The sequence below is a fragment of the Agrilus planipennis genome, unplaced genomic scaffold, assembly GCF_000699045.2.
Source record: "Agrilus planipennis isolate EAB-ADULT unplaced genomic scaffold, Apla_2.0 scaffold14, whole genome shotgun sequence".
Taxonomy (NCBI): Eukaryota; Metazoa; Arthropoda; class Insecta; order Coleoptera; family Buprestidae; genus Agrilus; species Agrilus planipennis.
Genome location: NW_020442313.1, coordinates 769,547 through 781,213, shown reverse-complemented (window position 1 = coordinate 781,213; position 11,667 = coordinate 769,547).

The following is an 11,667-nucleotide window of genomic DNA, read 5'->3' as shown; positions in this document are numbered from 1 at the left end:
TTAATGGTCTCTCATTTAATTTCTGAAAGACCTATCTCGACATTTTAAAAAATTCAACCTCCAAAGGGGGGGGGGGGTAAAAAGGTGTTGCAATTTTTGTTTGGGACATACTTTATTTTTGGTTGAATTTACTAGAAACTTGGTATATATATGCTGTTTGATATTATTAATCAAATGAAAAGAGGTTGGAACGTTTCCATGGAGTATATTTTATTTGTATTTGGATTTACTCGAAGGTTGTTCATTGTTGGAATTAAGCAAATACGTGTTTTGGCAATTTTTAAAAATCAACCCTTAAGGATGAAATGTTGTTGCTACGTTTGTATTTGAAATCTAAGATGGCAACATTACATAAAATTAAAACGTAAAGGGTGAATTGGGAGTTAAAAGGTTTTATAGAGAAACAATTTCTGCGAGCGAGCCACGGGGAAAAGCTAATTTTTCATAAAATAAAAGCATTTTATTATTGCGTGATACGTATATAAGACAGTCAACAATAAGTAATTGATTCTTTGAAATGTTTTTCACGTATTAAGTCACACTCTCACTCTTAACCGTTATTGTTTTGTCCTCTTTTAATTTGAAAAGTAAATTACGAAAAGCCATTTTAAGTAGGAGACATCATAGGTAGGTAATTGAAAACATTTTTTTATTTGAATAAAATGCAAATAAAAGCTCCAGTTAATGTCAGACAAAACATACGTATACGTGTATGGTTAAACAGTCTGTGCACGCAATGGGTTGAATACCTGTAATAATAACAAACAGCGCATTTTGCAATAACGTAACGACGGCTAAAACGTTATGTCATCCGGACTGAATGAAGATGTCTTAAATAATAAACACGACTGACTTCAGAGAACGATTACGAAAAATAGCCACAACGGCACATTGTCCTACTTATTAGCTTGTAATACATTTTTTTTGTACGTTTTATAACAGGTACTTGGCACTTGTAGCTAAAGTTATTTTGTTGTTGTAATAAATATTTTTTTGCTTTCTAAAATATAAAATGCAAAAATTGGATCAGAAGATAATTATGCTAGTACAACAAGGTATAATTATCACAATGCTTAATATCGTGCAAATAAATGTCTAAATAGCGACACTGGATGCAATATATTTAGTAAAAACGGTCATTGAGGAAGAAATAGGGAAAGAAAAAGGAGAAATCTTCCTATTCTTTGCTGATATGACAGGATAAAGAAAAATGAAATATGGAGTCTTAATGGAAGAAAAAGGAATAAATATGAAGTTAAGGAAAAGAATAGAAGAAATATACGAAGCAACGTCATTTAAAGTGAGAATCAATGAAGAAATTTCTAAAAAAATTAGCACGATTAACGGGGTGAGACAAGTACATTAAAGTTAAAATGTGCTGGATATGTCTAAAATCAAGTAAATTTCATTTCATTTTTGCGAATTTGTCATTGAAGAATAAACAATAATCAAAGAAGTCATGATTAGATTTTAAATTTACAAACGGGGAGCATGTTGCACACAATTTTCGGGAAATAGGAACCGATTTAGCACGAAAATGATTAAGACCAAAAAGTAGGAACCGATCTAACAAGAACAAGATTAAGACAAAGACACAGGAAGCGATTTAGCACGAAAATGATTAAGACCAAAAAATAGGAACCGATCTAACAAGATTAAGATCAAGACTAAAATACGTTAGACGTACTGTTGAAAAGTATAATTAAGAGACCTATACACTAAATGTGTTAGACCATGACTAAGAACGAGATTACATTAGTCTTGTTTCAGTTTTGTGTTTTTACCTATCAATATACCACCACTAATGCTTCCGTTGGATGCTTCCATTTTATCAAAAATTTAAAAATAAATTCGATTCACTTTCATGTTAATTACTAATAATCCAAATCAATTATTCGCGAGTAAAGGCAGGTTGACACTTGATATGAACATCCGGAATACAGCAATAAAATTTTTCACCACCTTTTCAGTGACTTCTCTTTCATAAATTGACCCACTTTAGCAAGTAAAGTAATTTTGGAATGGTACTGACTCTAAATTTATTACTGCATTATGGCATATATATGTATAATTGCAGTTTAATATTCGTTTAACCAAGCAATTCATGGCTGGTTTAGGGTCTAGACTGAAATTTTATTTTATTTTTTGTTTTTAAAAACATATTTTTTGTTACACCTAGCAACCAGTAACAAATCGCTGTCGTTCTTAAATATATTAATAGCCTCTAAACATGGCAAACAAAGATTTAAGTAAACTCAAAGTTCATTTTTAATTAGTTTCAATGAAGCTTTATTCCTGTCGTCCCGCCACTTTGCGTTCATAACAGAGAATACTCTTTCTGTAAATGCTGANGCATTATGGTATATATATATATATGTATAATTGCAGTTTAATTCGTTTAACCAAGCAATTCATGGCTGGTTTAGGGTCTAGACTGAAATTCTATTATGATAAATTAATTAATAATTATGAAAGAAGAAACCAAGCGTTAAACATCAAAGTTGGTTTAGCGTTGGGTGGCTGGTGGATTATCCAAAATCGTTTTAATCCGGGTTGTTGGTATTCTTGCATAAACAGTGTTAAGTAACTTATCTACTGTCAATGATTCGTGAATATAATACGGCACTGGATTTGTAGTTATTTCAGTACCGTAATAAATTAATTTTTGAGATTTGTGACATCAAAATTAGGAAACGGTAATTCAAGTACTCAAATATAAATTTTGTAGAACTTTTATTCATTTATAAGAGAATGTTTCGACTAAATATCTTTATAAGTAGACAAGGCTAATATTTAGACATATTTTAAATAAAATTAATTAGACTTAAGGTAGTTGTTCAAAGAGAATCCTTATAGGAACGTTTTGATCTCAATCTAACTGTCAATACTTTTCGTTCAGCAATGGTTAGAGGCATGGAGTTGAAATTGTCCACATAGTCATTCAAAAGATTAAAGTTTACAGCTTAATTAGAACTTAAAACGACCTGGAATCCTGAAAGAGTCAGGGACCATTTAACACTGTAGCAGGGCTATTCTTTGGATATATAATCTATCTATAGCAGTAGGTGACCTACGACTAGTGCGTTTTGCTAGAATGTTTTGAAAATTTACTCTGAGAAATTCGAAAAGGCTAATTTGTTCAGGATGTTGTCTGTATGGGCAGAATCAAAAGTTTGAAGTCCTGGATGGTTTTGGTATGCAAGCTTCCTTGCCAAACTTTGAGGTTTACAAATCATCATTAAAATGTCAATTTTGGCTAACGGAGATTATGTAACTTTAGCCAGGGCCGCCACAGGTGCAACATTTTTGCGATTTTTCAAAGAAATCTGCTTAAATAAAGGCTTTAGAATACTAAACTTCAAAGCAATATTTCCAATGTGGGTAATTACAGTGAAAATTCAGCCTCGCCTCAAGGAATCGAAATCGAAGTATATCGAGTAATAACAAAATTGCTGCCAAAACTGACATTTTAGTGATAGTTTGTTAATCTGAAAGTTTGGTAGTGATAATTTTCCGTGGAGGCCAGGTCATCCTTTGCTTTCTTAATTTCCTGAGCATGTTTAACTCTCTTTAAAGTCCGGTGCTAGCAACATGCTCAAATTCTACTTATCTGCATCTCTTTCTGTTTCACATCAATTGGTGTAATGTAATTCCTTTTTCGTTAGTGATGTTCGCTGCAATTCCTACCTGACATTTCTTTTCTTTGTTTACGATATTCCCTATAACGTTCGTCGTGAATAAAAGTAGACGTTCTGTCAGTAGCCGCTCTACTCTAGCTAGTAAGTTGAAAAAAAAAAGTAAACGCGACATTTTTATTGCGATGTCAATTTTGAATGTCCTAACTATACCTAACCAATTTTTTATACGATATAAATAGGGTTGCCACCTTTTCAGGCTTTACATAAAGTATTTCTCGACTAAAGGTTAAAAAAAAAGTACTCAGCATAAAAATAAAGTATTTTATTTTTTGTTTTTGAAAACATATTTTTTGTTACACCTATTAGCCAGTAACAAATTGCTGTCGTTCTTAAATATATTAATAGCCTCTAAACATGGCAAACAAAAATTTAAGTAAACTAAAAGTTCATTTTTAATAAGTTTTTATGAAGCTTTATTCCTGTCGTCCTGCCACTTTGCGTTCATAACAGAGGATACTCTTTCTATAAATGCTGAAGTGACCGGAACGGACAGCAAAAGTGACACTACTTTGAACAGATTTGGGAAATCAGGTTGTTCCGTAAATATGGCTTGCCGTTTTTCTGTGCAATATTATTGATGTAAAAATACTCTGAATTTCGAATAATCGCTTACAAAATTACGATGTTTACTTAAGGCCTTAAATAAAGTATTTTTGCGTACTTTATGAGACCTATACACTGAGATTACATTAGTCTTGTTTCGGTTTTGTGTTTTTACCAATCAATATACCACCACTAATGCTTCCGTTGGATGCTTCCATTCTATCAAAAATTTAAAAATATATTCGATTGGCTTTCATGTTAATTACCAATAATCCAAACCAATTATTCACGAGTAAAGGGTGACAGTTAAACGGTTAAGCAGGTTTACAATTGATTTGAACACCTGGAATACAGCAATAAAATTTTTCACCACATTTTCAGTGACTTCTCTTTCATAAATTGACCCACTTTAGCAAGTAAAGTAATTTTGGAATGGTACTGACTCTAAATTTATTACTGCATTATGGCATATATATGTATAATTGCAGTTTAATATTCGTTTAACCAAGCAATTCATGGCTGGTTTAGGGTCTAGACTGAAATTTTATTTTATTTTTTGTTTTTAAAAACATATTTTTTGTTACACCTAGCAACCAGTAACAAATCGCTGTCGTTCTTAAATATATTAATAGCCTCTAAACATGGCAAACAAAGATTTAAGTAAACTCAAAGTTCATTTTTAATTAGTTTCAATGAAGCTTTATTCCTGTCGTCCCGCCACTTTGCGTTCATAACAGAGAATACTCTTTCTATAAATGCTGAAGTGGCCGGAACGGACAGCAAAAGTAACACTATTTTGAACAGATTTGGGAAATCAGGTTGTTCCGTAAATATGGCTTGCCATTGTTCTGTGCAATATTATTGATGTAAAAATATTCTGAATTTCGAATAAGCGATTACAAAATTACGATGTCTACTTAAGGCCTTAAATAAAGTATTTTTGCGTACTTAATGTGTCTTGTAAAATATAACGTACGCACAGTCGAAATAGAGTACAATACTTTATAATAAAGTATGGGTGGCAACTCTAGATATGTTTATATCTTATCGTTTTTGTGCTAGAAATTATAATTTCGCGGGGGTTTTTCCATATTATAGTGCAAACAAAAAGAAATTAAACATTATTTTTTTCAAATACCTATCTTCACACGTATTTTATTTTGTATGATTTTTAACGATTAAATATACAGTATTTTATAACGTAACAAACTAATCTATCGTTCAAATAAATCAGTAAATCCAATTCGGTTTTTGAAATTCATTAGAATGAGCTTATTTGAAATTTAATAATTACAGCAATTAGAAATAGATAATCTTTTTGTTTTGTAAGGTCATCCTCATTTTACTTGAAATTGTTCACATCACAGTTGCATGATTTGATAATATCAAAAATTATTTTTATTGGTCAGCATTTCTGTCTGTATTCGATATTAGGTAAATCGATGTACGAGTGTTGTTAATAATCGTAGAAAAGTGCCATATGGTGAACCTGTTACCTGCCCTTCATACGAAAAGGTGTAACAGAACCTGTTCTATACAAAGACATCCACCCCTAATTTAGTGCTACAAAAGGTAAGGATAACATTCAGCTAAGATTTCTTCGAATAATAAGATATTTTGTCAGGCAGGTAGTTTTAGCTTTTAATATCCTTTGTTCGACCAAAGGAATTACATAGGAAAACGTTTTATTATGAAGCACATAAGAACTATTGTGAGATTCCCAGAATCGGAAACGGTTGTCAAAGTTCTGAATGCTTTAGGCGTAGAATTTGATTTATTTTATTCAATAGATTTATCAGTGATGTAAAAAAGAATGCCTGTACGTGAAAGTTATAAAAAAATACATGAATTTACGTCACACCAAAACAGAAAGTAGTAAACTGTGGTAAGGGATAAACAAATTGACGAAAAGAATTTCCGGTAAATGCCCACAATTGAAGTGGGATACGTGTATGAAAATTAAAGTGTGATTATTTTCTTCTCATTAGTTTGTTTATATGTACTTACCACAATAATTTGTTTATTAAAATCTTATTAATCATAGCAGTATTAAAATAATTCGAAGTGGTCTGTATTCTGTCGAAACTGCCAGACGCGGATCCCGATTTCGATCTTTTTAGATCTCATCAGCGCGTCGCAGGCAGCTCCGACAGAACACAGACCAACTTTTATCTGCTGTCTTAACAGTGCGTTTTAGAAAATACTACAAATGGCGCAGTAAACGCCATCTGTAGTACGATGCTACATTTTAGGATTACGTATGCTCCAACAAGGTCCACTTGTGTGGATATTTACTTGCTGAAACGAATCCCGGCGTAGCTAACCTCAACGTGATAGGCGCGTTAGCTTAATCGAATAAAATAATTCGAAGTGGTCTGTATTTTGTCGAAACTGCCAGACGCGGATCGCGATTTCTATCTTTTTAGATCTCATCAGCGCGTCGCAGGCAGCTCCGACGGAACACAGACCGTAGCATCGTGCTACAGATGACGTTTACTGAGCCACTTGTAGTATTTTCTATAGCAGTATTGTTACTTTACGATTGTTCTGTTAGAGCTTCGAAGCTTTGATAAGAAAAAACACGAAAATATTTGAAAACGTAGATATACTATGATATTGTGAGAATTTTAGCACCTTTTGTGTCTTTTATCATTTTTTTTTATTTTTCATAAACACAAAACACTATTACTTATTTATAATAAGAAAAATATATTTTTTTATTTTGAAGAGTATTATTCTTAAGGTAAAGTTTTAGGCTATTTCGTCGACTGTCCAAAGTTATTTGGCGAGGTTTTTGGTACCTACGTATAGAAAGAAATTTAAATAAAATAAGAAGTTGTATTACTGCATATTTATACGGATTAGCAAGATAATCAGTGATAGTAATAATTGAATCAATGCTGTGTAACAGTTCTTTCGGTAAATATGAATTTCATCAATCGTTTATGTAATTCTTTTTTACTTTCCAAAGAAAAATATTTAAATAGTAAACTGCTTAAAATCTATTTTTGGAATAAACGAATATTAAATATTGTATCAGTGGATGCTCTTGTATTGTTGTTATAGTTTATGCGCATTAAATAACATGGATACTCTCACGTCTTATTTTTATAGGTCATTTAATAAGTCAAAAACCTAATAAACCTATTATTACAAAACATACCGTTTATAATCAAAATAAGAAAAAACCTACCCATTTACCCCAAATTCACCACAACAATCTTATAAACCGCTCGCTTACTTTTGTCTAATAATCTTAAACCTCTGTGTTAAGTTGTTTGACCGGGAAGTCATATTTGAAATAGAAAAGAAGATTATGCTGATGAAAAAATAATAAAAATAAAAAAAGGCTTACCTCAAATTCACTACAACAATTTTATAAATCGCGGACACGTGTTTAGTTCACTTTTGTGAGTATGTGTCCATTTTGTGGTGAATTTGAGGTACCTTTGTTTTTTATTTTTATTATTTCTACCACCGCACTCTCCTTATCTATTTCAAATACCGTTTGTGATTACAAGTAAAGTTGGTATCTCATTGTGACCTACCCTTCAATATGATCGAAAAGATTTGTTTAAAATTTTACATTTTACGATATTACTATTTTTATTACACCACCATCGTTCTTGCAATTGGGTAATGTTGTAAGATAATATTTAAAATTAGTGTAATTTTAGCTTTCATCAGGCAAGCATGAATCTACGTTTATGAAATTTTCATCGTTATAAAACGTTTCGTTAGAACGAGTTTACATTGTATAATCTAGTTTACATGACTTTTTTCAAATCATTAACCTCTTACATAATTATTATAATATTTATCTTAATAAAATCACAATTACTGCAAGCCTACAGCAAGCCTACAGTAAAGTAAAAAGTGATAGATACCATAATTACTTTATGACTCCTATTAATTTACGAACGATTTAAGAAAACTATATGTACAATAGAAAACGGTTTTCTGAAACTACAATTAAGGAAATCATACTCGTAATTGACTTTTTATTATTATTCATTGTTTCTTTTAATTTGCGGATGAAAAAAAAATATTGCCCAATTTGTGTAGGTTATGTAAAATTTTCGTTTTATGAAACATTCTTTTGTTATACGCTCCATTTAGCTCTTTAAATGTTTACATTTGTGCATAGGAGATATCTCCAGTATCCACTTCCAATTTATTAAAATACGAATAAGAGTTTATGAAAATCTTTATGAAAGACAACTTTGTAAACGGAGATATTTAGAACAGAAAAATGTTAGATAAAGGTGCAAGGTACCTGCAAATAGTACAAGCAAATTCAGAAGCGAACTTAGGGATGTTCTGCCAAACATAGGCGTAACAACGACTTTTTCCTAGAGGGAGACCAAATTGTCAACTCTCAATGTGTGTAAATTATTGTAGATTTAATTTGTTATTTGTTCTTGAATAATTGATATTCTAGGGTGGACCAGGAAGATTCTTCGGTGGGTCTGGCCCACGTGGCCTTTCCCCTTATTACACCAATGTTATTAGATGCAATAATTAAAGAGCGGCATCATCTTTTGGAAAATTCGTGCAAATATCTTGAGCCATTAAATACAGTTTAAAGCTTTCGAAGAGGTGTTTACGCTTTGTTCAAATGATCTTTGACAGCCTTCAGAGAAGCAGGTGATATTTTCATATGGATGTAATTGATAAAGGAAAAAGTAAATATCCGACAAAGAAATGTGTATTTCTTTATTCAGTAAACATTATTATATCTTATCTGCGTATGTCGTGCTTCCAATTAAAATGAAGAAAAGGATTGTAGTCCCCCTCTTGTGCAATGCTTGTGGATATGGCGGATAGCTCTCTTCTACTAGAGTACTCTTAGGAATTGTGGGGTGGTGGACGAGATATATACAAAATATGGAGACAGATGAAAAATGAAAGGTTATTATCTGTGAAATATCGTACTTTCCTCAACACTTGTCTAAAGGTGACTCAAGGAAACCCCACAGCAATATGGATCAGGAAAAATGGACTAGAAAGAATGGTTGTTTCATTACAGTGAATTAATTCGGTGTGGAATTATTTCTTTTTTTTTTTAAACTAAAATACTGGTATGCAAGGGAAGAAAAAGTAGGCAAAGAGTGAATATGACTGATTTTCGGTATCTAGGAAGTCAGACGGAAGGAGTAGTAGGGATATAAAGCAGAGGATAGCGCAGGGTCGTGTCACCTTTAATAAAAAGAAGTCACTTCTATGCTCTCGAACGGTTAATTTAGAAATTCGAAAAAGATTGTTAAACGTGTATGTTTGGAGCGCGGCGCTGTACAGGTGCGAAACATGGACGGTGGGCGCGACGGAAAAGAAAAGGTTAGAAGCGTTCGAAATGGGGTGTTATAGGCGAATGATAAGGATAACGTGGGTAGAAAAGGTTAGAAATGAAGAGGTAGAAAGAATAGGGAAACAGAGCACTCTATGGAAGTTAATAAAAAATAGGCGAGATAGGTTGGTAGGGCACCTTCTTAGGCATGAAGGTCTAGTCAGAGACATATTAGAAGCAGAAACAGGAGTTAGAAGGGGTAGAGGAAACCTAGGTTAGATTACTGTTCGCAAACAGTTAAGAATGTGGGTTGTTCTAGTTTTAGGGAAATGCGAAGTTTAGCTCAGGATAGGAAATGGTGGATGTGCGTCTTCAACCAGTCTTAGGACTGACGACCCTACAATGATGATGATTATGACGGCATTTATCAGGCCAATCAAGCAAGCTTAAGTAATGCCAAACGCCACCGTTATAGAGAGTTTACATTCTATCTTACTTTATGAACATCAACTCACCAACATTGTATTTACAGTTTGGATCTCGTATAAAACATTTTCAATATATCGTACAATTGCTTCAGTTTCACTCATATAATAGAGAATAGTCTTTGGTAAAGAAGATTTGTTTGAATTGGAAAAACTGAGAATGATCGAAAGGTCGAAACATTTGTAAGAGATAATTAAATGTCAGTATGACAGTTTAAACACTATTTATGGAGTTTCATTGAATTTACTATTTGGAATGGTTCAAATTAGGTCTAGGTTTATTTAACACATTGCTTAACTTGCACCCCAATAAAAGTGCTTAATTGTTCATCATTATGAGAACAATTGATTTTACGTGACCGCACTGAAGGTTATTTCATCGATTTCAAACGTCAACCAGGTATACATTAATTACGTTTATCTCCTAGGATTCCTTAAACGGATGACCCTAACCCTGCTAGTTTATAGCAACATACGTATAAAAGGCTTAATTTAGAAATATTTATTCTGTTTGTAACCTTTTGTAGAATTTAATATTATTATATTTCTCAAAGTTAAAAGGAAACAGAAATACGTGGAAATCAATACATACGACAAGTTAGGGTGTGTTTTGCCGGAGGTACCTGCGGCGTGCTGATAAGATCCAAACTTTTAAGCTCAATATACTTGTATTTCTTTAGCTTTTGCTTTAGTTTTTTTGTTCAGATTACAATAGAAATGCTTATAAATACATATTTGTAATTCGAACAATTGTAATTTTTTAATAACCTTCTACCAAGGACATTAACCCTAAAAGACAATGTGCGATTAAAAATTAGTATAGTGTCGTCATTTAAAGACACTCGTAATAACCGCATATATGTGTTAACAAGTTACAATGGAGGAGACGTCAAATTAAACGCTTAAATGCAATGTACAAAACAACGAATGTTTAATAAGTTATTTAACGTTCAAAATAAAAAAAAATTTTATTTTTCATATCCGAAATTTGAGTTATTATAATTCGATAACAGGTTTTGAAAGGAAATATCAAGCTCTACAAAAAGTCTGTTGTGCATTCAGAAGATATCAAAATCCAAGTATGTTGTACAAATAAAATTTAATAACTACAGAAATACATTAAGGACAGTACAACTGTAGGGATAGATATACAGGGGCAAAAGATTAGTATGCATAGATTTGTAGATGATATAGCAGTTTTAGCATCTAGCAAGAAGGAGTTACAGATAGCAGAAAAATGCTGGTATGCAAGGGAAAAAAAATGTAGGGAAAGAGCTAATATAAAGATAGGAGACGAAAAATTAGTGGCCGATTTTAGGTACCTAGAAAGTCAGATAAATCAGGACGGAAAGAGTAGTAGGGATATAAAGCAGATAGCGCAGGGTCGAGTCGCCTTCAATAAAAAAAAGTCACTTCTATGCTCGCGAACGGTTAATTTAAAAATTGAAAAAAGATTGTTGAAGATGTATGTTTGGAGCACGGCGCTGTACGGGTGCGAAACTTGGACAGTGGACGCGGCAGAAAAGAAAAGGTTAGAAGCGTTCGAAATGTGGTGTTATAGGCGGATGATGAGGATATCGTGGGTAGAAAAGGTTAGAAATGAAGAGGTATTGGAAAGAATAGGAGAACAGAGGTCTCTATGGAAGTCAATAAG